The sequence below is a fragment of the Narcine bancroftii genome, unplaced genomic scaffold (genome assembly GCF_036971445.1).
Source record: "Narcine bancroftii isolate sNarBan1 unplaced genomic scaffold, sNarBan1.hap1 Scaffold_160, whole genome shotgun sequence".
In the NCBI taxonomy this organism is placed as follows: Eukaryota; Metazoa; Chordata; class Chondrichthyes; order Torpediniformes; family Narcinidae; genus Narcine; species Narcine bancroftii.
In genome coordinates this window covers 5,349,854-5,375,468 of record NW_027211895.1, presented here as the reverse complement: position 1 = coordinate 5,375,468, position 25,615 = coordinate 5,349,854, and positions in this window count along the sequence as shown.

Genomic DNA, 25,615 nt, shown 5'->3' with positions numbered 1-25,615 from the left:
TGGGGAATCAGAGGCGGGGACTTAGATATTGGGAAACAGAGGCGGGGAATCAGAGGCGGGGAATCAGAGGCAAGGAATCAGATGTGCGGAATCAGAGATGGGGAATCAAAGGCAGGGAATCAGAATCAGAAGCAGGGAATCAGAGGCCGGGGATCAGAGGCCGGAATCAGATGCCGGGAATAAGAGGCCGGGAATCAGAGGTGGGGAATCAGAGTCCGGGAATCAGAGATGGGGATTCAGAGGCGGGGAATGAGATATGGGGAATCAGAGGCGGGGAATCAGAGGCGGGGAAACAGAGGCGGGTAATCAGATATGGGGAATCAGAGGTGGCGAATCAAAGGCGGTGAATCGGAGATGGGGAATCAGAGGCCGGGAATCAGAGGCAGGGAATCAAACACGGGGAATCAGAGGCGGGGAATCAGAGCTGGGGAATCAGAGGCGGGGAATCAGAGTTGGGGAATCAGAGGCGGGGAATCAGAATTGGGGAATCAGAGATGGGGAATCAGAGGTTGGGAATCAGAGGAAGGGAATCAGAGGCGAGGAATCAGAGCTGGGGAATCAGAGGCGGGGAATCAGAATTGGGGAATCAGAGATGGGGAATCAGAGATGGGGAATCAGAGGCGGGGAATCAGACGCGGGGAATCAGAGGTGGTGAATCAGAGATGTGGAATCAGAGGCGGGGAATCAGAGGCGGGGAAACAGAGGCGGGGAATCAAACACGGGGAATCAGAGGTGGGGAATCAGAGGTTGGGAATCAGAGGCAGGGAATCAGAGGCGGGGAATCAGAGGCGGGGAATGAGAGGCAGGGAATCAGATGTGCGGAATCGGAGATGGGGAATCAGAGGCAGGGAATCAGTGGCGGGGAATCAGAGGCAGGGAATCAGAGGCCGGGAATCAGATATGGGGAAACAGAAGCGGGGAATCAGAGGCGGGGAAACAGAGGCTGGGAATCAGGTATGGGGAATCAGAGGTGGGGAATCAGAGGCGGGGAATCAGAGCTGGGGAATCAGAGGTGGGGAATCAAAGTTGGGGAATCAGAGGCTGGGACTTAGATATGGGGAAACAGAGGCGGGGAATCAGAGACGGGGAAACAGAGGCGGGGATTCAGATATGGGGAATCAGAGGTGGGGAATCAGAGGCAGGGAATTAGATGTGCGGAATCAGAAATGGGGAATCAGAGGCAGGGAATCAGAATCAGAAGCAGGGAATCAGAGGCCGGGAATCAGAGGCCGGAATCAGATGCCGGGAATAAGAGGTCGGGAATCAGAGGTGGGGAATCAGAGTCCGGGAATCAGAGATGGGGAATCAGAGGCGGGGAATGAGATATGGGGAATCAGAGGCTCGGAATCAGAGGCGGGGAAACAGTGGCGAGGAATCAGATATGGGGAATCAGAGGTGGCGAATCAAAGGCGGTGAATCAGAGATGGGGAATCAGAGCTGGGGAATCAGAGGCAGGGGATCAAACACGGGGAATCAGAGGCGGGGAATCAGAGCTGGGGAATCAGAGGCGGGGAATCAGAGTTGGGGAATCAGAGGCGGGGAATCAGAGCTGGGGAATCAGAGGTGGGGAATCAGAGTCGGGGTATCAGAGGCAGGGAATCGGATGTGCGGAATCAGAGATGGGGAATCAGAGGTGGGGAATCAGAGGCGGTGAATCTGAGATGGGGAATCAGAGGTGGGGAATCAGAGGCAGGTTATCAGACACGGGAATCAGAGGCTGGGAATCAGACGGGGGGAATCAAAGGCGGGAAATGAAGCTGGGGAATCACAGGCGGGGAATCAGAGGCAGGGAATAGAACGCGGGGAATCAGAGGCAGGGAATCAGAGTTGGGGCATCAGAGGTTGGGAATTAGATATGGGGAAACAGAGGCGGGGAATCAGAGGCGGGGAAACAGAGGCGGGAAATCAGATATGGGGAATCAGAGGTGGGGAATCAGAGGCAGGGAATCAGATGTGCGGAATCAGAGATGGGGAATCAGAGGCAGGGAATCAGAATCAGAAGCAGGGAATCAGAGGCCGGGAATCAGATGCTGGGAATAAGAGGCCGGGAATCAGAGGTGGGGAATCAGAGGCGGGGAATGTGATATGGAGAATCAGAGGCGGGGAATCAGAGGCGGGGAAACAGAGGTGGGGAATCAGATATGTGGAATCAGAGGTGGCGAATCAAAGGCGGTGAATCAGAGATGGGGAATCAGAGGCGGGGAATCAGAGGCAGGGAATCAAACACGGGAAATCAGAGGCGGGGAATCAGAGCTGGGGAATTAGATGCGGGGAATCAGAGTTGGGGAATCAGAGGCAGGGAATCAGATATGGGGAAACAGGGGCAGGGAATCAGAGGCGGGGAAACAGAGGCGGGGAATCAGATATGGGGAATCAGAGGTGTGGAATCAGAGGTTGGGAATCAGAGGCAGGGAATCAGAGGCGGGGAATCAAACACGGGGAATCAGAGCTGGGGAATCAGAGGCGGGGAATTAGAGTTGGGGAATCAGAGGAGGGGAATCAGAGGCGGGGAAACAGAGGCGGGGAATCAGATATGGGGAATCAGAGGTGGGGAATCAGAGGTTGGGAATCAGAGGCAGGGAATCAGAGGCGGGGAATCAGAGGCGGGGAATCAGAGGCAGGGAATCAGATGTGCGGAATCGGGGATGGGGAATCAGAGGCAGGGAATCAGAGGCGGGGAATCAGAGGCGGGGAATCAGAGGCCGGGAATCAGATATGGGGAAACAGAGGTGGGGAATCAGAGGCGGGGAAACAGAGGCGGGGATTCAGATATGGGGAATCAGAGGTGGGGAATCAGAGGTTGGGAATCAGAGGCAGGGAATCAGAGTCTTGGAATCAGATGCAGGGAATCAGATGCGGGGAATCAGAGGCGGGGAATCAGAATCAGAAGCAGGGAATCAGAGGCCGGGGATCAGAGGCCGGAATCAGATGCCGGGAATAAGAGGCCGGGAATCAGAGGTGGGGAATCAGAGTCCGGGAATCAGAGATGGGGATTCAGAGGCGGGGAATGAGATATGGGGAATCAGAGGCGGGGAATCAGAGGCGGGGAAACAGAGGCGGGTAATCAGATATGGGGAATCAGAGGTGGCGAATCAAAGGCGGTGAATCGGAGATGGGGAATCAGAGGCCGGGAATCAGAGGCAGGGAATCAAACACGGGGAATCAGAGGCGGGGAATCAGAGCTGGGGAATCAGAGGCCGGGAATCAGAGGCAGGGAATCAAACACGGGGAATCAGAGGCGGGGAATCAGAGCTGGGGAATCAGAGGCGGGGAATCAGAGTTGGGGAATCAGAGGCGGGGAATCAGAATTGGGGAATCAGAGATGGGGAATCAGAGGTTGGGAATCAGAGGAAGGGAATCAGAGGCGAGGAATCAGAGCTGGGGAATCAGAGGCGGGGAATCAGAATTGGGGAATCAGAGATGGGGAATCAGAGATGGGGAATCAGAGGCGGGGAATCAGACGCGGGGAATCAGAGGTGGTGAATCAGAGATGTGGAATCAGAGGCGGGGAATCAGAGGTGGGGAAACAGAGGCGGGGAATCAAACACGGGGAATCAGAGGTGGGGAATCAGAGGTTGGGAATCAGAGGCAGGGAATCAGAGGCGGGGAATCAGAGGCGGGGAATGAGAGGCAGGGAATCAGATGTGCGGAATCGGAGATGGGGAATCAGAGGCAGGGAATCAGTGGCGGGGAATCAGAGGCTGAGAATCAGAGGCCGGGAATCAGATATGGGGAAACAGAAGTGGGGAATCAGAGGCGGGGAAACAGAGGCTGGGAATCAGGTATGGGGAATCAGAGGTGGGGAATCAGAGGCGGGGAATCAGAGCTGGGGAATCAGAGGTGGGGAATCAAAGTTGGGGAATCAGAGGCTGGGACTTAGATATGGGGAAACAGAGGCGGGGAATCAGAGACGTGGAAACAGAGGCGGGGATTCAGATATGGGGAATCAGAGGTGGGGAATCAGAGGCAGGGAATTAGATGTGCGGAATCAGAAATGGGGAATCAGAGGCAGGGAATCAGAATCAGAAGAAGGGAGTCAGAGGCCGGGAATCAGAGGCCGGAATCAGATGACGGGAATAAGAGGTCGGGAATAAGAGGTGGGGAATCAGAGTCCGGGAATCAGAGATGGCGAATCAGAGGCGGGGAATGAGATATGGGGAATCAGAGGCTCGGAATCAGAGGCGGGGAAACAGTGGCGAGGAATCAGATATGGGGAATCAGAGGTGGCGAATCAAAGGCGGTGAATCAGAGATGGGGAATCAGAGCTGGGGAATCAGAGGCAGGGGTTCAAACACGGGGAATCAGAGGCGGGGAATCAGAGCTGGGGAATCAGAGGCGGGGAATCAGAGTTGGGGAATCAGAGGCGGGGAATCAGAGCTGGGGAATCAGAGGTGGGGAATCAGAGTCGGGGTATCAGAGGCAGGGAATCGGATGTGCGGAATCAGAGATGGGGAATCAGAGGTGGGGAATCAGAGGCGGTGAATCTGAGATGGGGAATCAGAGGCGGGGAATCAGAGGCAGGTTATCAGACACGGGAATCAGAGGCTGGGAATCAGACGGGGGGAATCAAAGGCGGGAAATGAAGCTGGGGAATCAGAGGCAGGGAATCAGAGTTGGGGATTCAGAGGCGGGGAATCAGATATGGGGAAACTGAGGCGGGGAATCAGAGGCGGGCAAACAGAGGCGGGGAATTAGATATGGGGAATCAGTGGTGGGGAATCAGAGGTGGTGAATCAGAGATGGGGAATCACAGGCGGGGAATCAGAGGCAGGGAATAGAACGCGGGGAATCAGAGGCAGGGAATCAGAGCTGGGGAATAAGAGGCGGGGAATCATAGTTGGGAATCAGAGGCGGGGAATCAGATATGGGGAAACAGAGGCGGGGAATCAGGGGCGGGGAAACAGAGGCGGGGAATCAGATATTGGGAATCGGATGTGGAGAATCAGAGGCGGGGAATCAGAGCTGGGGAATCAGAGGCGGGGAATCAGAGTTGGGGCATCAGAGGTGGGGAATTAGATATGGGGAAACAGAGGCGGGGAATCAGATGTGCGGAATCAGAGGCGGGGAATCAGAGGCAGGGAATCAGAATCAGAAGCGGGGAGTCAGAGGCCGGGAATCAGAGGCCTGGAATCAGATGCTGGGAATAAGAGGCCGGGAATCAGAGGTGGGGAATCAGAGTACGGGAATCAGAGATGGGGAGTCAGAGGCGGGGAATGAGATATGGAGAATCAGAGGCGGGGAATCAGAGGTGGGGAAACAGAGGTGGGGAATCAGATATGGGGAATCAGAGGTGGCGAATCAAATGCGGTGAATCAGAGATGGGGAATCAGAGGCGGGGAATCAGAGGCAGGGAATCAAACACGGGGAATCAGAGGCGGGGAATCAGAGCTGGGGAATCAGAGGCTGGGAATCAAAGTTGGGGAATCAGAGGCAGGGAATCAGAGGTCGGGAATCAGAGGCCGGAATCAGATGCCGGGAATAAGAGGCCGGGAATCAAAGGCGATGAATCAGAGATGGGGAATCAGAGGCGGGGAATCAGAGGCAGGGAATCAAACACGGGGAATCAGAGGCGGGGAATCAGAGCTGGGGAATCAGAGGTGGGGATCAGAGTCGGGGAATCAGAGGCAGGGAATCAGATGTGCGGAATCAGAGGTGGGGAATCAGAGGTTGGGAATCAGAGGCAGGGAATCAGAGGCTTGGAATCAGATGCAGGGAATCAGATGCGGGGAATCAGAGGCGGGGAATCAGAGCTGGGGAATCAGAGGTGGGGAATCAGAGTTGGGGAATCAGAGGCGGGGACTTAGATATTGGGAAACAGAGGCGGGGAATCAGAGGCGGGGAATCAGAGGCAGGGAATCAGATGTGCGGAATCAGAGATGGGGAATCAGAGGCAGGGAATCAGAATCAGAAGCAGGGAATCAGAGGCCGGGAATCAGAGGCCGGAATCAGATGCCGGGAATAAGAGGCCGGGAATCAGAGGTGGGGAATCAGAGTCCGGGAATCAGAGATGGGGATTCAGAGGCGGGGAATGAGATATGGGGAATCAGAGGCGGGGAATAAGAGGCGGGGAAACAGAGGCGGGGAATCAGATATGGGGAATCAGAGGTGGCGAATCAAAGGCGGTGAATCAGAGATGGGGAATCAGAGGCCGGGAATCAGAGGCAGGGAATCAGATATGGGGAAACAGAGGCGGGGAATCAGATGCGGGCAAATAGAGGCGGGGATCAGATATGGGGAAACAGAGGCAGGGAATCAGAGGCGGGGAAACAGAGGCGGGGAATCAGATATGGGGAATCAGAGGTGAGGAATCAGAGGATGGGAATCAGAGGCTGGGAATCAGACGCTGGGAATCAGATGCATGGAATCAGATGCGGGGAATCAGAGGCGGGGAATCAGAGCTGGGGAATCAGAGGTGTGGAATCAAAGTTGGGGAATCAGAGGCGGGGACTTAGATATGGGGAAACAGAGGCGGGGAAACAGAGGCGGGGAATCAGATATGGGGAATCAGAGGTGGGGAATCAGAGGCAGGGAATTAGATTTGCGGAATCAGAGATGGGGAATCAGAAGCAGGGAATCAGAGGCCGGGAATCAGAGGCCGGAATCAGATGCCGGGAATAAGAGGCCGGGAATCAGAGGTGGGGAATCAGAGTCCGGGAATCAGAGATGGGGAATCAGAGGCAGGGAATGAGATATGGGGAATCAGAGGCGGGGAATCAGAGGCGGGGAAACAGAGGCGAGGAATCAGATATGGGGAATCAGAGGTGGCGAATCAAAGGCGGTGAATCAGAGATGGGGAATCAGAGGCGGGGAATCAGAGGCAGGGAATCAAACACGGGGAATCAGAGGCGGGGAATCAGAGCTGGGGAATCAGAGGCGGGGAATCAGAGTTGGGGAATCAGAGGCGGGGAATCAGAGCTGCGGAATCAGAGGTGGGGATCAGAGTCGGGGAATCAGAGGCAGGGAATCAGATGTGCGGAATCAGAGATGGGGAATCAGAGGTGGGGAATCAGAGGCTGTGAATCATAGATGGGGAATCTGAGGCGGGGAATCAGAGGCAAGAAATCAGACACGGGGTTTCAGAGGCTGGGAATCAGACAGGGGCATCAAAGGCGGGGAATCAGAGCTGGGGAATCAGAGGCAGTGAATCAGAGTTGGGGATTCAGAAGCGGGGAATCAGATATGGGGAAACAGAGGCGGGGAATCAGAGTCGGGCAAACAGAGGTGGGGAATTAGATATGGGGAATCAGAGGTGGGGAATCAGAGGTGGTGAATCAGAGATGGGGAATCACAGGCGGGGAATCAGAGGCAGGGAATAGAACCAGGGGAATCAGAGGCAGGGAATCAGAGTTGGGGCATCAGAGGTTGGGAATTAGATATGGGGAAACAGAGGCGGGGAATCAGAGGCGGGGAAACAGAGGCGGGAAATCAGATATGGGGAATCAGAGGTGGGGAATCAGAGGCAGGGAATCAGATGTGCGGAATCAGAGATGGGGAATCAGAGGCAGGGAATCAGAATCAGAAGCGGGGAATCAGAGGCCGGGAAACAGAGGCGGGGAATCAGATATGGGGAATCAGAGGTGGGGAATCAGAGGCAGGGAATTAAATTTGCGGAATCAGAGATGGGGAATCAGAAGCAGGGAATCAGAGGCAGTGAATAAGAGGCCGGAATCAGATGCCGGGAATAAGAGGCCGGGAATCAGAGGTGGGGAATCAGAGTCCGGGAATCAGAGATGGGGAATCAGAGGCGGGGAATGAGATATGGGGAATCAGAGGCGGGGAATCATAGGCGGGGAAACAGAGGCGAGGAATCAGATATGGGGAATCAGAGGTTGCGAATCAAAGGCGATGAATCAGAGATGGGGAATCAGAGGCGTGGAATCAGAGGCAGGGAATCAAACACGGGGAATCAGAGCCGGGGAATCAGAGCTGGGGAATCAGAGGCGGGGAATCAGAGTTGGGGAATCAGAGGCGGGGAATCAGAGCTGGGGAATCAGAGGTGGGGATCAGAGTCGGGGAATCAGAGGCAGGGAATCAGATGTGCGGAATCAGAGATGGGGAATCAGAGGTGGGGAATCAGAGGCTGTGAATCAGAGATGGGGAATCAGAGGCGGGGAATCAGAGGCAAGAAATCACACACGGGGTTTCAGAGGCTGGGAATCAGACGGGGGAATCAAAGGCGGGGAATCAGAGCTGGGGAATCAGAGGCAGGGAATCAGAGTTGGGGATTCAGAGGCGGGGAATCAGATATGGGGAAACAGAGGCGGGGAATCAGAGGCGGGCAAACAGAGGCGGGGAATTAGATATGGGGAATCAGAGGTGGGGAATCAGAGGTGGTGAATCAGAGATGGGGAATCACAGGCGGGGAATCAGAGGCAGGGAATAGAACGCGGGGAATCAGAGGCAGGGAATCAGAGTTGGGGCATCAGAGGTTGGGAATTAGATATGGGGAAACAGGCGGGGAATCAGAGGCGGGGAAACAGAGGCGGGAAATCAGATATGGGGAATCAGAGGTGGGGAATCAGAGGCAGGGAATCAGATGTGCGGAATCAGAGATGGGGAATCAGAGGCACGGAATCAGAATCAGAAGCGGGGAATCAGAGGCCGGGAATCAGATGCTGGGAATAAGAGGCCGGAAATCAGAGGTGGGGAATCAGAGGCGGGGAATGAGATATGGAGAATCAGAGGCGGGGAATCAGAGGCGGGGAAACAGAGGTGGAGAATCAGATATGTGGAATCAGAGGTGGCGAATCAAAGGCGGTGAATCAGAGATGGGGAATCAGAGGCGGGGAATCAGAGGCAGGGAATCAAACACGGGAAATCAGAGGCGGGGAATCAGAGCTGGGGAATCAGAGGCGGGGAATCAGAGTTGGGGAATCAGAGGCAGGGAATCAGATATGGGGAAACAGGAGCAGGGAATCAGAGGGGGGGAAACAGAGGCGGGGAATCAAACACGGGGAATCAGAGCTGGGGAATCAGAGGCGGGGAATTAGAGTTGGGGAATCAGAGGAGGGGAATCAGAGGCGGGGAAACAGAGGCGGGGAATCAGATATGGGGAATCAGAGGTGGGGAATCAGAGGTTGGGAATCAGAGGCAGGGAATCAGAGGCGGGGAATCAGAGGCGGGGAATCAGAGGCAGGGAATCAGATGTGCGGAATTGGGGATGGGGAATCAGAGGCAGGGAATCAGAGGCGGGGAATCAGAGGCGGGGAATCAGAGGCCGGGAATCAGATATGGGGAAACAGAGGTGGGGAATCAGAGGCGGGGAAACAGAGGCGGGGATTCAGATATGGGGAATCAGAGGTGGGGAATCAGAGGTTGGGAATCAGAGGCAGGGAATCAGAGTCTTGGAATCAGATGCAGGGAATCAGATGCGGGGAATCAGAGGCGGGGAATCAGAGCTGGGGAATCAGAGGTGGGGAATCAGAGTTGGGGAATCAGAGGCGGGGACTTAGATATTGGGAAACAGAGGCGGGGAATCAGAGGCGGGGAATCAGAGGCAGGGAATCAGATGTGCGGAATCAGAGATGGGGAATCAGAGGCAGGGAATCAGAATCAGAAGCAGGGAATAAGAGGCCGGGGATCAGAGGCCGGAATCAGATGCCGGGAATAAGAGGCCGGGAATCAGAGGTGGGGAATCAGAGTCCGGGAATCAGAGATGGGGATTCAGAGGCGGGGAATGAGATATGGGGAATCAGAGGCGGGGAATAAGAGGCGGGGAAACAGAGGCGGGGAATCAGATATGGGGAATCAGAGGTGGCGAATCAAAGGCGGTGAATCAGAGATGGGGAATCAGAGGCCGGGAATCAGAGGCAGGGAATCAGATATGGGGAAACAGAGGCGGGGAATCAGATGCGGGCAAATAGAGGCGGGGATCAGATATGGGGAAACAGAGGCGGGGAATCAGAGGCGGGGAAACAGAGGCGGGGAATCAGATATGGGGAATCAGAGGTGAGGAATCAGAGGATGGGAATCAGAGGCTGGGAATCAGACGCTGGGAATCAGATGCATGGAATCAGATGCGGGGAATCAGAGGCGGGGAATCAGAGCTGGGGAATCAGAGGTGTGGAATCAAAGTTGGGGAATCAGAGGCGGGGACTTAGATATGGGGAAACAGAGGCGGGGAATCAGAGGCGGGGAAACAGAGGCGGGGAATCAGATATGGGGAATCAGAGGTGGGGAATCAGAGGCAGGGAATTAGATTTGCGGAATCAGAGATGGGGAATCAGAAGCAGGGAATCAGAGGCCGGGAATCAGAGGCCGGAATCAGATGCCGGGAATAAGAGGCCGGGAATCAGAGGTGGGGAATCAGAGTCCGGGAATCAGAGATGGGGAATCAGAGGCAGGGAATGAGATATGGGGAATCAGAGGCGGGGAATCAGAGGCGGGGAAACAGAGGCGAGGAATCAGATATGTGGAATCAGAGGTGGCGAATCAAAGGCGGTGAATCAGAGATGGGGAATCAGAGGCGGGGAATCAGAGGCAGGGAATCAAACACGGGGAATCAGAGGCGGGGAATCAGAGCTGGGGAATCAGAGGCGGGGAATCAGAGTTGGGGAATCAGAGGCGGGGAATCAGAGCTGCGGAATCAGAGGTGGCGATCAGAGTCGGGGAATCAGAGGCAGGGAATCAGATGTGCGGAATCAGAGATGGGGAATCAGAGGTGGGGAATCAGAGGCTGTGAATCATAGATGGGGAATCTGAGGCGGGGAATCAGAGGCAAGAAATCAGACACGGGGTTTCAGAGGCTGGGAATCAGACAGGGGAATCAAAGGCGGGGAATCAGAGCTGGGGAATCAGAGGCAGGGAATCAGATGTGCGGAATTGGGGATGGGGAATCAGAGGCAGGGAATCAGAGGCGGGAAATCAGAGGCGGGGAATCAGAGGCCGGGAATCAGATATGGGGAAACAGAGGTGGGGAATCAGAGGCGGGGAAACAGAGGCGGGGATTCAGATATGGGGAATCAGAGGTGGGGAATCAGAGGTTGGGAATCAGAGGCAGGGAATCAGAGTCTTGGAATCAGATGCAGGGAATCAGATGCGGGGAATCAGAGGCGGGGAATCAGAGCTGGGGAATCAGAGGTGGGGAATCAGAGTTGGGGAATCAGAGGCGGGGACTTAGATATTGGGAAACAGAGGCGGGGAATCAGAGGCGGGGAATCAGAGGCAGGGAATCAGATGTGCGGAATCAGAGATGGGGAATCAGAGGCAGGGAATCAGAATCAGAAGCAGGGAATAAGAGGCCGGGGATCAGAGGCCGGAATCAGATGCCGGGAATAAGAGGCCGGGAATCAGAGGTGGGGAATCAGAGTCCGGGAATCAGAGATGGGGATTCAGAGGCGGGGAATGAGATATGGGGAATCAGAGGCGGGGAATCAGAGGCGGGGAAACAGAGGCGGGTAATCAGATATGGGGAATCAGAGGTGGCGAATCAAAGGCGGTGAATCGGAGATGGGGAATCAGAGGCCGGGAATCAGAGGCAGGGAATCAAACACGGGGAATCAGAGGCGGGGAATCAGAGCTGGGGAATCAGAGGCGGGGAATCAGAGTTGGGGAATCAGAAGCGGGGAATCAGAATTGGGGAATCAGAGATGGGGAATCAGAGGTTGGGAATCAGAGGAAGGGAATCAGAGGCGAGGAATCAGAGCTGGGGAATCAGAGGCGGGGAATCAGAATTGGGGAATCAGAGATGGGGAATCAGAGATGGGGAATCAGAGGCGGGGAATCAGACGCGGGGAATCAGAGGTGGTGAATCAGAGATGTGGAATCAGAGGCGGGGAATCAGAGGCGGGGAAACAGAGGCGGGGAATCAAACACGGGGAATCAGAGGTGGGGAATCAGAGGTTGGGAATCAGAGGCAGGGAATCAGAGGCGGGGAATCAGAGGCGGGGAATGAGAGGCAGGGAATCAGATGTGCGGAATCGGAGATGGGGAATCAGAGGCAGGGAATCAGTGGCGGGGAATCAAAGGCAGGGAATCAGAGGCCGGGAATCAGATATGGGGAAACAGAAGCGGGGAATCAGAGGCGGGGAAACAGAGGCTGGGAATCAGGTATGGGGAATCAGAGGTGTGGAATCAGAGGCGGGGAATCAGAGCTGGGGAATCAGAGGTGGGGAATCAAAGTTGGGGAATCAGAGGCTGGGACTTAGATATGGGGAAACAGAGGCGGGGAATCAGAGACGGGGAAACAGAGGCGGGGATTCAGATATGGGGAATCAGAGGTGGGGAATCAGAGGCAGGGAATTAGATGTGCGGAATCAGAAATGGGGAATCAGAGGCAGGGAATCAGAATCAGAAGCAGGGAATCAGAGGCCGGGAATCAGAGGCCGGAATCAGATGCCGGGAATAAGAGGTAGGGAATCAGAGGTGGGGAATCAGAGTCCGGGAATCAGAGATGGGGAATCAGAGGCGGGGAATGAGATATGGGGAATCAGAGGCTCGGAATCAGAGGCGGGGAAACAGTGGCGAGGAATCAGATATGGGGAATCAGAGGTGGCGAATCAAAGGCGGTGAATCAGAGATGGGGAATCAGAGCTGGGGAATCAGAGGCAGGGGATCAAACACGGGGAATCAGAGGCGGGGAATCAGAGCTGGGGAATCAGAGGCGGGGAATCAGAGTTGGGGAATCAGAGGCGGGGAATCAGAGCTGGGGAATCAGAGGTGGGGAATCAGAGTCGGGGAATCAGAGGCAGGGAATCGGATGTGCGGAATCAGAGATGGGGAATCAGAGGTGGGGAATCAGAGGCGGTGAATCTGAGATCGGGAATCAGAGGCGGGGAATCAGAGGCAGGTTATCAGACACGGGGATTCAGAGGCTGGGAATCAGACGGGGGGAATCAAAGGCGGGGAATGAAGCTGGGAAATCAGAGGCAGGGAATCAGAGTTGGGGATTCAGAGGCGGGGAATCAGATATGGGGAAACAGAGGCGGGGAATCAGAGGCGGGCAAACAGAGGCGGGGAATTAGATATGGGGAATCAGTGGTGGGGAATCAGAGGTGGTGAATCAGAGATGGGGAATAACAGGCGGGGAATCAGAGGCAGGGAATAGAACGCGGGGAATCAGAGGCAGGGAATCAGAGCTGGGGAATAAGAGGAGGGGAATCATAGTTGGGAATCAGAGGCGGGGAATCAGATATGGGGAAACAGAGGCGGGGAATCAGAGGCGGGCAAACAGAGGCGGGGAATTAGATATGGGGAATCAGTGGTGGGGAATCAGAGGTGGTGAATCAGAGATGGGGAATCACAGGCGGGGAATCAGAGGCAGGGAATAGAACGCGGGGAATCAGAGGCAGGGAATCAGAGCTGGGGAATAAGAGGAGGGGAATCATAGTTGGGAATCAGAGGCGGGGAATCAGATATGGGGAAACAGAGGCGGGGAATCAGGGGCGGGGAAACAGAGGCGGGGAATCAGATATTGGGAATCGGATGTGGAGAATCAGAGGCGGAGAATCAGAGCTGGGGAATCAGAGGCGGGGAATCAGAGTTGGGGCATCAGAGGTGGGGAATTAGATATGGGGAAACAGAGGCGGGGAATCAGATGTGCGGAATCAGAGGCGGGGAATCAGAGGCAGGGAATCAGAATCAGAAGCGGGGAGTCAGAGGCCGGGAATCAGAGGCCTGGAATCAGATGCTGGGAATAAGAGGCCGGGAATCAGAGGTGGGGAATCAGAGTACGGCAATCAGAGATGGGGAGTCAGAGGCGGGGAATGAGATATGGAGAATCAGAGGCGGGGAATCAGAGGTGGGGAAACAGAGGTGGGGAATCAGATATGGGGAATCAGAGGTGGCGAATCAAATGCGGTGAATCAGAGATGGGGAATCAGAGGCGGGGAATCAGAGGCAGGGAATCAAACACGGGGAATCAGAGGCGGGGAATCAGAGCTGGGGAATCAGAGGCTGGGAATCAAAGTTGGGGAATCAGAGGCAGGGAATCAGAGGTCGGGAATCAGAGGCCGGAATCAGATGCCGGGAATAAGAGGCCAGGAATCAAAGGCGATGAATCAGAGATGGGGAATCAGAGGCGGGGAATCAGAGGCAGGGAATCAAACACGGGGAATCAGAGGCGGGGAATCAGTGCTGGGGAATCAGAGGTGGGGATCAGAGTCGGGGAATCAGAGGCAGGGAATCAGATGTGCGGAATCAGAGGTGGGGAATCAGAGGTTGGGAATCAGAGGCAGGGAATCAGAGGCTTGGAATCAGATGCAGGCAATCAGATGCGGGGAATCAGAGGCGGGGAATCAGAGCTGGGGAATCAGAGGTGGGGAATCAGAATTGGGGAATCAGAGGCGGGGACTTAGATATTGGGAAACAGAGGCGGGGAATCAGAGGCGGGGAATCAGAGGCAGGGAATCAGATGTGCGGAATCAGAGATGGGGAATCAGAGGCAGGGAATCAGAATCAGAAGCAGGGAATCAGAGACCGGGAATCAGAGGCCGGAATCAGATGCCGGGAATAAGAGGCCGGGAATCAGAGGTGGGGAATCAGAGTCCGGGAATCAGAGATGGGGATTCAGAGGCGGGGAATGAGATATGGGGAATCAGAGGCGGGGAATCAGAGGCGGGGAAACAGAGGCGGGGAATCAGATATGGGGAATCAGAGGTGGCGAATCAAAGGCGGTGAATCAGAAATGGGGAATCAGAGGCCGGGAATCAGAGGCAGGGTATCAAACACGGAAAATCAGAGGCGGGGAATCAGAGCTGGGGAATCAGAGGCGGGGAATCAGAGGCGGGGAAACAGAGGCGAGGAATCAGATATGGGGAATCAGAGGTGGCGAATCAAAGGCGGTGAATCAGAAATGGGGAATCAGAGGCGGGGAATCAGAGGCAGGGAATCAAACACGGGGAATCAGAGGCGGGGAATCAGAGCTGGGGAATCAGAGGCGGGGAATCAGAGTTGGGGAATCAGAGGCGGGGAATCAGAGCTTGGGAATCAGAGGTGGGGATCAGAGTCGGGGAATCAGAGGCAGGGAATCAGATGTGCGGAATCCGAGATGGGGAATCAGAGGTGGGGAATCAGAGGCTGTGAATCAGAGATGGGGAATCAGAGGCGGGGAATCAGAGGCAGGAAATCAGACACGGGGATTCAGAGGCTGGGAATCAGACGGGGGGAATCAAAGGCGGGGAATCAGAGCTGGGGAATCAGAGGCAGGGAATCAGAGTTGGGGATTCAGAGGCGGGGAATCAGATATGGGGAAACAGAGGCGGGGAATCAGAGGCGGGCAAACAGAGGTGGGGAATTAGATATGGGGAATCAGAGGTGGTGAATCAGAGATGGGGAATCACAGGCGGGGAATCAGAGGCAGGGAATCAGAGTTGGGGCATCAGAGGTTGGGAATTAGGTATGGGGAAACAGAGGCGGGGAATCAGAGGCGGGGAAACAGAGGCGGGAAATCAGATATGGGGAATCAGAGGTGGGGAATCAGAGGCAGGGAATCAGATGTGCGGAATCAGAGATGGGGAATCAGAGGCAGCGAATCAGAATCAGAAGCGGGGAATCAGAGGCCGGGAATCAGAGGCCGGGAATCAGATGCTGGGAATAAGAGGCCGGGAATCAGAGGTGAGGAATCAGAGTCCGGGAATCAGAGATGGGGATTCAGAGGCGGGGAATGAGATATGGAGAATCAGAGGCGGGGAATCAGAGGCGGGGAAACAGAGGTGGGGAATCAGATATGTGGAATCAGAGGTGGCGAATCAAAGGCGGTGAATCAGAGATGGGGAATCAGAGGCGGGGAATCAGAGGCAGGGAATCAAACACGGGAAATCAGAGGCGGGGAATCAGAGCTGGGGAATCAGAGGCGGGGAATCAGAGTTGGGGAATCAGAGGCAGGGAATCAGATATGGGGAAACAAGGGCAGGGAATCAGAGGCGGGGAATCAGATATGGGGAATCAGAGGTGTGGAATCAGAGGTTGGGAATCAGAGGCAGGGAATCAGAGGCGGCGAAACAGAGGCGGGGAATCAGATATGGGGAATCAGAGGTGGCGAATCAAAGGCGGTGAAACAGAGATGGGGAATCAGGGCAGGGAATCAGAGGCAGGGAATCAAACACGGGGAATCAGAGCTGGGGAATCAGAGGCGGGGAATTAGAGTTGGGGAATCAGAGGAGGGGAATCAGAGGCGGGGAAACAGAGGCGGGGAATCAGATATGGGGAATCAGAGGTGGGGAATCAGAGGTTGGGAATCAGAGGCAGGGAATCAGAGGCGGGGAATAAGAGGCAGGGAATCAGATGTGCGGAATCGGAGATGGGTAATCAGAGGTAGGGAATCAGAGGTGGGGAATCAGAGGCGGGGAAGAAGAGGCCGGGAATCAGATATGGGGAAACAGAGGTTGGGAATCAGAGGCGGGGAAACAGAGGCGGGGAATCAGATATGGGGAATCAGAGGTGGGGAATCAGAGGTTGGGAATCAGGGGCATGGAATCAGAGGCTTGGAATCAGATGCAGGGAATCAGATGCGGGCAATCAGAGGCGGGGAATCAGAGCTGGGGAATCAGAGGTGGGGAATCAGAGTTGGGGAATCAGAGGTGGGGACTTAGATATTGGGAAACAAAGGCGGGGAATCAGAGGCGGGGAAACAGAGGCGGGGAGTCAGATATGGGGAATCAGAGGTGGGGAATCAGAGGCAGGGAATCAGATGTGCGGAATCAGAGATGGGGAATCAGAGGCAGGGAATCAGAATCAGCAGCAGGGAATCAGAGGCCGGGAATCAGAGGCCGGAATCAGATGCCGGGAATAAGAGGCCGGGAATCAGAGGTGGGGAATCAGAGTCCGGGAATCAGAGATGGGGATTCAGAGGCGGGGAATGAGATATGGGGAATCAGAGGCGGGGAATCAGAGGCGGGGAAACAGATGCGGGGAATCAGATATGGGGTATCAGAGGTGGCGAATCAAAGGCGGTGAATCAGAGATGGGGAATCAGAGGCCGGGAATCAGAGGCAGGGAATCAAACACGGGGAATCAGAGGCGGGGAATCAGAGCTGGGGAATCAGAGGCGGGTAATCAGAGTTGGGGAATCAGAGGCGGGGAAGCAGAGGCAGGGAATCAGATGCGGGGATTCAGAGGCGGGGAATCATAGTTGGGAATCAGAGGCGGATAATCAGATATGGGGAAACAGAGGCGGGGAATCAGGGGCGGGGAAAGAGGGGCGGGGAATCAGATATGGGGAATCGGATGCAGGGAATCAGAGGCGGGGAATCAGAGCTGGGGAATCAGAGGCGGGGAATCAGAGTTGGGGCATCAGAGGTGGGGAATTAGATAAGCGGAAACAGAGGCGGGGAATCAGAGGCGTGGAAACAGAGGCGGGGAATCAGATATGGGGAATCAGAGGTGGGGAATCAGAGGCAGGTAATCAGATGTGCGGAATCAGAGATGGGGAATCAGAGGCAGGGAATCAGAATCAGAAGCGGGGAGTCAGAGGCCGGGAATCAGAGGCCTGGAATCAGATGCTGGGAATAAGAGGCCGGGAATCAGAGGCGGGGAATCAGAGTTGGGGAATCAGAGGCGGGGAATCAGAGCTAGGGAATCAGAGGTGGGGATCAGAGTCGGGGAATCAGAGGCAGGGAATCAGATGTGCGGAATCAGAGATGGGGAATCAGAGGTGGGGAATCAGAGGCTGTGAATCAGAGATGGGGAATCAGAGGCGGGGAATCAGAGGCAAGAAATCAGACACGGGGTTTCAGAGGCTGGGAATCAGACGGGGGAATCAAAGGCGGGGAATCAGAGCTGGGGAATCAGAGGCAGGGAATCAGAGTTGGGGATTCAGAGGCGGGGAATCAGATATGGGGAAACAGAGGCGGGGAATCAGAGGCGGGCAAACAGAGGCGGGGAATTAGATATGGGGAATCAGAGGTGGGGAATCAGAGGTGGTGAATCAGAGATGGGGAATCACAGGCGGGGAATCAGAGGCAGGGAATAGAACGCGGGGAATCAGAGGCAGGGAATCAGAGTTGGGGCATCAGAGGTTGGGAATTAGATATGGGGAAACAGAGGCGGGGAATCAGAGGCGGGGAAACAGAGGCGGGAAATCAGATATGGGGAATCAGAGGTGGGGAATCAGAGGCAGGGAATCAGATGTGCGGAATCAGAGATGGGGAATCAGAGGCAGGGAATCAGAATCAGAAGCGGGGAATCAGAGGCCGGGAATCAGATGCTGGGAATAAGAGGCCGGGAATCAGAGGTGGGGAATCAGAGGCGGGGAATGAGATATGGAGAATCAGATGCGGGGAATCAGAGGCGGGGAAACAGAGGTGGGGAATCAGATATGTGGAATCAGAGGTGGCGAATCAAAGGCGGTGAATCAGAGATGGCGAATCAGAGGCGGGGAAGCAGAGGCAGGGAATCAAACACGGGAAATCAGAGGCGGGGAATCAGTGCTGGGGAATCAGAGCTGGGGAATCAGAGGCGGGGAATTAGAGTTGGGGAATCAGAGGAGGGGAATCAGAGCTTGGGAATCAGAGGCAGGGAATCAGAGGCGGGGAATCAAACACGGGGAATCAGAGCTGGGGAATCAGAGGCGGGGAATTAGAGTTGGGGAATCAGAGGAGGGGAATCAGAGGCGGGGAAACAGAGGCGGGGAATCAGATATGGGGAATCGGAGGTGGGGAATCAGAGGTTGGGAATCAGAGGCAGGGAATCAGAGGCGGGGAATCAGAGGCGGGGAATCAGAGGCAGGGAATCAGATGTGCGGAATCGGGGATGGGGAATCAGAGGCAGGGAATCAGAGGCGGGGAATCAGAGGCGGGGAATCAGAGGCCGGGAATCAGATATGGGGAATCAGAGGCAGGAAATCAGAGTCTTGGAATCAGATGCAGGGAATCAGATGCGGGGAATCAGAGGCGGGGAATCAGAGCTGGGGAATCAGAGGTGGGGAATCAGAGTTGGGGAATCAGAGGCGGGGACTTAGATATTGGGAAACAGAGGCGGGGAATCAGAGGCGGGGAATCAGAGGCAGGGAATCAGATGTGCGGAATCAGAGATGGGGAATCAGAGGCAGGGAATCAGAATCAGAAGCAGGGAATCAGAGGCCGGGGATCAGAGGCCGGAATCAGATGCCGGGAATAAGAGGCCGGGAATCAGAGGTGGGGAATCAGAGTCCGGGAATCAGAGATGGGGATTCAGAGGCGGGGAATGAGATATGGGGAATCAGAGGCGGGGAATCAGAGGCGGGGAAACAGAGGCGGGTAATCAGATATGGGGAATCAGAGTTGGCGAATCAAAGGCGGTGAATCAGAGATGGGGAATCAGAGGCCGGGAATCAGAGGCAGGGAATCAAACACGGGGAATCAGAGGCGGGGAATCAGAGCTGGGGAATCAGAGGCGGGGAATCAGAGTTGGGGAATCAGAGGCGGGGAATCAGACGCAGGGAATCAATATGGGAAATCAGAGGTGGGGAATCAGAGGTTGGGAATCAGAGGAAGGGAATCAGAGGCGAGGAATCAGAGCTGGGGAATCAGAGGCGGGGAATCAGAATTGGGGAATCAGAGATGGGGAATCAGAGATGGGGAATCAGAGGCGGGGAATCAGACGCGGGGAATCAGAGGTGGTGAATCAGAGATGTGGAATCAGAGGCGGGGAATCAGAGGCGGGGAAACAGAGGCGGGGAATCAAACACGGGGAATCAGAGGTGGGGAATCAGAGGTTGGGAATCAGAGGCAGGGAATCAGAGGCGGGGAATCAGAGGCGGGGAATGAGAGGCAGGGAATCAGATGTGCGGAATCGGAGATGGGGAATCAGAGGCAGGGAATCAGAGGCGGGGAATCAGAGGCAGGGAATTAGAGGCCGGGAATCAAATATGGGGAAACAGAAGCGGGGAATCAGAGGCGGGGAAACAGAGGCTGGGAATCAGGTATGGGGAATCAGAGGTGGGGAATCAGAGGCGGGGAATCAGAGCTGGGGAATCAGAGGTGGGGAATCAAAGTTGGGGAATCAGAGGCTGGGACTTAGATATGGGGAAACAGAGGCGGGGAATCAGAGACGGGGAAACAGAGGCGGGGATTCAGATATGGGGAATCAGAGGTGGGGAATCAGAGGCAGGGAATTAGATGTGCGGAATCAGAAATGGGGAATCAGAGGCAGGGAATCAGAATCAGAAGCAGGGAATCAGAGGCCGGGAATCAGAGGCCGGAATCAGATGCCGGGAATAAGAGGTCGGGAATCAGAGGTGGGGAATCAGAGTCCGGGAATCAGAGATGGGGAATCAGAGGCGGGGAATGAGATATGGGGAATCAGAGGCTCGGAATCAGAGGCGGGGAAACAGTGGCGAGGAATCAGATATGGGGAATCAGAGGTGGCGAATTAAAGGCGGTGAATCAGAGATGGGGAATCAGAGCTGGGGAATCAGAGGCAGGGGATCAAACACGGGGAATCAGAGGCGGGGAATCAGAGCTGGGGAATCAGAGGCGGGGAATCAGAGTTGGGGAATCAGAGGCGGGGAATCAGAGCTGGGGAATCAGAGGTGGGGAATCAGAGTCGGGGAATCAGAGGCAGGGAATCGGATGTGCGGAATCAGAGATGGGGAATCAGAGGTGGGGAATCAGAGGCGGTGAATCTGAGATGGGGAATCAGAGGCGGGGAATCAGAGGCAGGTTATCAGACACGGGGATTCAGAGGCTGGGAATCAGACGGGGGGAATCAAAGGCGGGGAATGAAGCTGGGGAATCAGAGGCAGGGAATCAGAGTTGGGGATTCAGAGGCGGGGAATCAGATATGGGGAAACAGAGGCGGGGAATCAGAGGCGGGCAAACAGAGGCGGGGAATTAGATATGGGGAATCAGTGGTGGGGAATCAGAGGTGGTGAATCAGAGATGGGGAATCACAGGCGGGGAATCAGAGGCAGGGAATAGAACGCGGGGAATCAGAGGCAGGGAATCAGAGCTGGGGAATAAGAGGCGGGGAATCATAGTTGGGAATCAGAGGCGGGGAATCAGATATGGGGAAACAGAGGCGGGGAATCAGGGGCGGGGAAACAGAGGCGAGGAATCAGATATTGGGATTCGGGTGTGGAGAATCAGAGGCGGGGATTTAGAGCTGGGGAATCAGAGGCGGGGAATCAGAGTTGGGGCATCAGAGGTGGGGAATTAGACATGGGGAAACAGAGGCGAGGAATCAGATGTGCGGAATCAGAGGCGGGGAATCAGAGGCAGGGAATCAGAATCAGAAGCGGGGAGTCAGAGGCCGGGAATCAGAGGCCTGGAATCAGATGCTGGGAATAAGAGGCCGGGAATCAGAGGTGGGGAATCAGAGTACGGGAATCAGAGATGGGGAGTCAGAGGCGGGGAATGAGATATGGAGAATCAGAGGCGGGGAATCAGAGGTGGGGAAACAGAGGTGGGGAATCAGATATGGGGAATCAGAGGTGGCGAATCAAATGCGGTGAATCAGAGATGGGGAATCAGAGGCGGGGAATCAGAGGCAGGGAATCAAACACGGGGAATCAGAGGCGAGGAATCAGAGCTGGGGAATCAGAGGCTGGGAATCAAAGTTGGGGAATCAGAGGCAGGGAATCAGAGGTCGGGAATCAGAGGCCGGAATCAGATGCCGGGAATAAGAGGCCGGGAATCAAAGGCGATGAATCAGAGATGGGGAATCAGAGGCGGGGAATCAGAGGCAGGGAATCAAACACGGGGAATCAGAGGCGGGGAATCAGAGCTGGGGAATCAGAGGTGGGGATCAGAGTCGGGGAATCAGAGGCAGGGAATCAGATGTGCGGAATCAGAGGTGGGGAATCAGAGGTTGGGAATCAGAGGCAGGGAATCAGAGGCTTGGAATCAGATGCAGGGAATCAGATGCGGGGAATCAGAGGCGGGGAATCAGAGCTGGGGAGTCAGAGGTGGGGAATCAGAGTTGGGGAATCAGAGGCGGGGACTTAGATATTGGGAAACAGAGGCGGGGAATCAGAGGCGGGGAATCAGAGGCAGGGAATCAGATGTGCGGAATCAGAGATGGGGAATCAGAGGCAGGGAATCAGAATCAGAAGCAGGGAATCAGAGGCCGGGAATCAGAGGCCGGAATCAGATGCCGGGAATAAGAGGCCGGGAATCAGAGGTGGGGAATCAGAGTCCGGGAATCAGAGATGGGGATTCAGAGGCGGGGAATGAGATATGGGGAATCAGAGGCGGGGAATCAGAGGCGGGGAAACAGAGGCGGGGAATCAGATATGGGGAATCAGAGGTGGCGAATAAAAGGCGGTGAATCAGAGGCCGGGAATCAGAGGCAGGGAATCAAACACGGAAAATCAGAGGCGGGGAATCAGAGCTGGGGAATCAGAGGCGGGGAATCAGAGGCGGGGAAACAGAGGCGAGGAATAAGATATGGGGAATCAGAGGTGGCGAATCAAAGGCGGTGAATCAGAGATGGGGAATCAGAGGCGGGGAATCAGAGGCAGGGAATCAAACACGGGGAATCAGAGGCGGGGAATCAGAGCTGGGGAATCAGAGGCGGGGAATCAAAGTTGGGGAATCAGAGGCGGGGAATCAGAGCTTGGGAATCAGAGGTGGGGATCAGAGTCGGGGAATCAGAGGCAGGGAATCAGATGTGCGGAATCCGAGATGGGGAATCAGAGGTGGGGAATCAGAGGCTGTGAATCAGAGATGGGGAATCAGAGGCGGGGAATCAGAGGCAGGAAATCAGACACGGCGATTCAGAGGCTGGGAATCAGACGGGGGGAATCAAAGGCGGGGAATCAGAGCTGGGGAATCAGAGGCAGGGAATCAGAGTTGGGGATTCAGAGGCGGGGAATCAGATATGGGGAAACAGAGGCGGGGAATCAGAGGCGGGCAAACAGAGGTGGGGAATTAGATATGGGGAATCAGAGGTGGTGAATCAGAGATGGGGAATCACAGGAGGGGAATCAGAGGCAGGGAATAGAACGCGGGGAATCAGAGGCAGGGAATCAGAGTTGGGGCATCAGAGGTTGGGAATTAGATATGGGGAAACAGAGGCGGGGAATCAGAGGCGGGGAAACAGAGGCGGGAAATCAGATATGGGGAATCAGAGGTGGGGAATCAGAGGCAGGGAATCAGATGTGCGGAATCAGAGATGGGGAATCAGAGGCAGCGAATCAGAATCAGAAGCGGGGATTCAGAGGCCGGGAATCAGAGGCCGGGAATCAGATGCTGGGAATAAGAGGCCGGGAATCAGAGGTGAGGAATCAGAGTCCGGGAATCAGAGATGGGGATTCAGAGGCGGGGAATGAGATATGGAGAATCAGAGGCGGGGAATCAGAGGCGGGGAAACAGAGGTGGGGAATCAGATATGTGGAATCAGAGGTGGCGAATCAAAGGCGGTGAATCAGAGATGGGGAATCAGAGGCGGGGAATCAGATATGGGGAAACAGAGGTGGGGAATCAGAGGCGGGGAAGAAGAGGCCGGGAATCAGATATGGGGAAACAGAGGTGGGGAATCAGAGGCGGGGAAACAGAGGCGGGGAATCAGATATGGGGAATCAGAGGTGGGGAATCAGAGGTTGGGAATCAGAGGCATGGAATCAGAGGCTTGGAATCAGATGCAGGGAATCAGATGCGGGGAATCAGAGGCGGGGAATCAGAGCTGGGGAATCAGAGGTTGGGAATCAGAGTTGGGGAATCAGAGGTGGGGACTTAGATATTGGGAAACAAAGGCGGGGAATCAGAGGCGGGGAAACAGAGGCGGGGAGTCAGATATGGGGAATCAGAGGTGGGGAATCAGAGGCAGGGAATCAGATGTGCGGAATCAGAGATGGGGAATCAGAGGCAGGGAATCAGAATCAGAAGCAGGGAATCAGAGGCCGGGAATCAGAGGCCGGAATCAGATGCCGGGAATAAGAGGCCGGGAATCAGAGGTGGGGAATCAGAGTCCGGGAATCAGAGATGGGGATTCAGAGGCGGGGAATGAGATATGGGGAATCAGAGGCGGGGAATCAGAGGCGGGGAAACAGATGCGGGGAATCAGATATGGGGAATCAGAGGTGGCGAATCAAAGGCGGTGAATCAGAGATGGGGAATCAGAGGCCGGGAATCAGAGGCAGGGAATCAAACACGGGGAATCAGAGGCGGGGAATCAGAGCTGGGGAATCAGAGGCGGGGAATCAGAGTTGGGGAATCAGAGGCGGGGAAGCAGAGGCAGGGAATCAGACGCGGGGATTCAGAGGCGGGGAATCATAGTTGGGAATCAGAGGCAGATAATCAGATATGGGGAAACAGAGGCGGGGAATCAGGGGCGGGGAAAGAGAGGCGGGGAATCAGATATGGGGAATCGGATGCAGGGAATCAGAGGCGGGGAATCAGAGCTGGGGAATCAGAGGCGGGGAATCAGAGTTGGGGCATCAGAGGTGGGGAATTAGATATGGGGAAACAGAGGCGGGGAATCAGAGGCGTGGAAACAGAGGCGGGGAATCAGATATGGGGAATCAGAGGTGGGGAATCAGAGGCAGGTAATCAGATGTGCGGAATCAGAGATGGGGAATCAGAGGCAGGGAATCAGAATCAGAAGCGGGGAGTCAGAGGCCGGGAATCAGAGGCCTGGAATCAGATGCTGGGAATAAGAGGCCGGGAATCAGAGGTGGGGAATCAGAGTCCGGGAATCAGAGATGGGGAGTCAGAGGCGGGGAATGAGTTATGGAGAATCAGAGGCGGGGAATCAGAGGCGGGGAAACAGAGGTGGGGAATCAGATATGGGGAATCAGAGGTGGTGAAGCAAAGGCGGTGAATCAGAGATGGGGAATCAGAGGCGGGGAATCAGAGGCAGGGAATCAAACACGGGGAATCAGAGGCGGGGAATCAGAGCTGGGGAATCAGAGGCTGGGAATCAAAGTTGGGGAATCAGAGTCAGCGAATCAGATATGGGGAATCAGAGGCGGGGAATTAGAGTTGGGGAATCAGAGGCGGGGAATCAGTGGCGGGGAAACAGAGGCGGGGAATCAAACACGGGGAATCAGAGGTGGGGAAACAGAGGTTGGAAATCAGAGGCAGGGAATCAGCGGCGGGGAATCAGAGGCGGGGAATCAGAGGCAGGGAATCAGATGTGCGGAATCGGAGATGGGGAATCAGAGGCAGGGAATCAGAGGCGGAGAATCAGAGGCGGGGAATCAGAGGCCGGGAATCAGATATGGGGAAACAGAGGCGGGGAATCAGAGGCGGGGAAACAGAGGCTGGGAATCAGATATGGGGAATCAGAGGTGGGGAATCAGAGGTTGGGAATCAGAGGCAGGGAATCAGAGGCTTGGAATCAGATGCAGGGAATCAGATGCGGGGAATCAGAGGCGGGGAATCAGAGCTGGGGAATCAGAGTCTGGGAATCAAAGTTGGGGAATCAGAGGCAGGGAATCAGATATAGGGAAACAGGGGCGGGGAATCAGAGGCGGGGAAACAGAGGCGGGGAATCAGATATGGGGAATCAGAGGCGGGGAATTAGAGTTGGGGAATCAGAGGCGGGGAATCAGAGGCGGGGAAACAGAGGCCGGGAATCAAACACGGGGAATCAGAGGTGGGGAATCAGAGGTTGGGAATCAGAGGCAGGGAATCAGAGGCGGGGAATCAGAGGCGGGGAATGAGAAGCAGGGAATCAGATGTGCGGAATCTGAGATGGGGAATCAGAGGCAGGGAATCAGAGGCGGGGAATCAGAGGCTGGGAATCAGAGGCCGGGAAT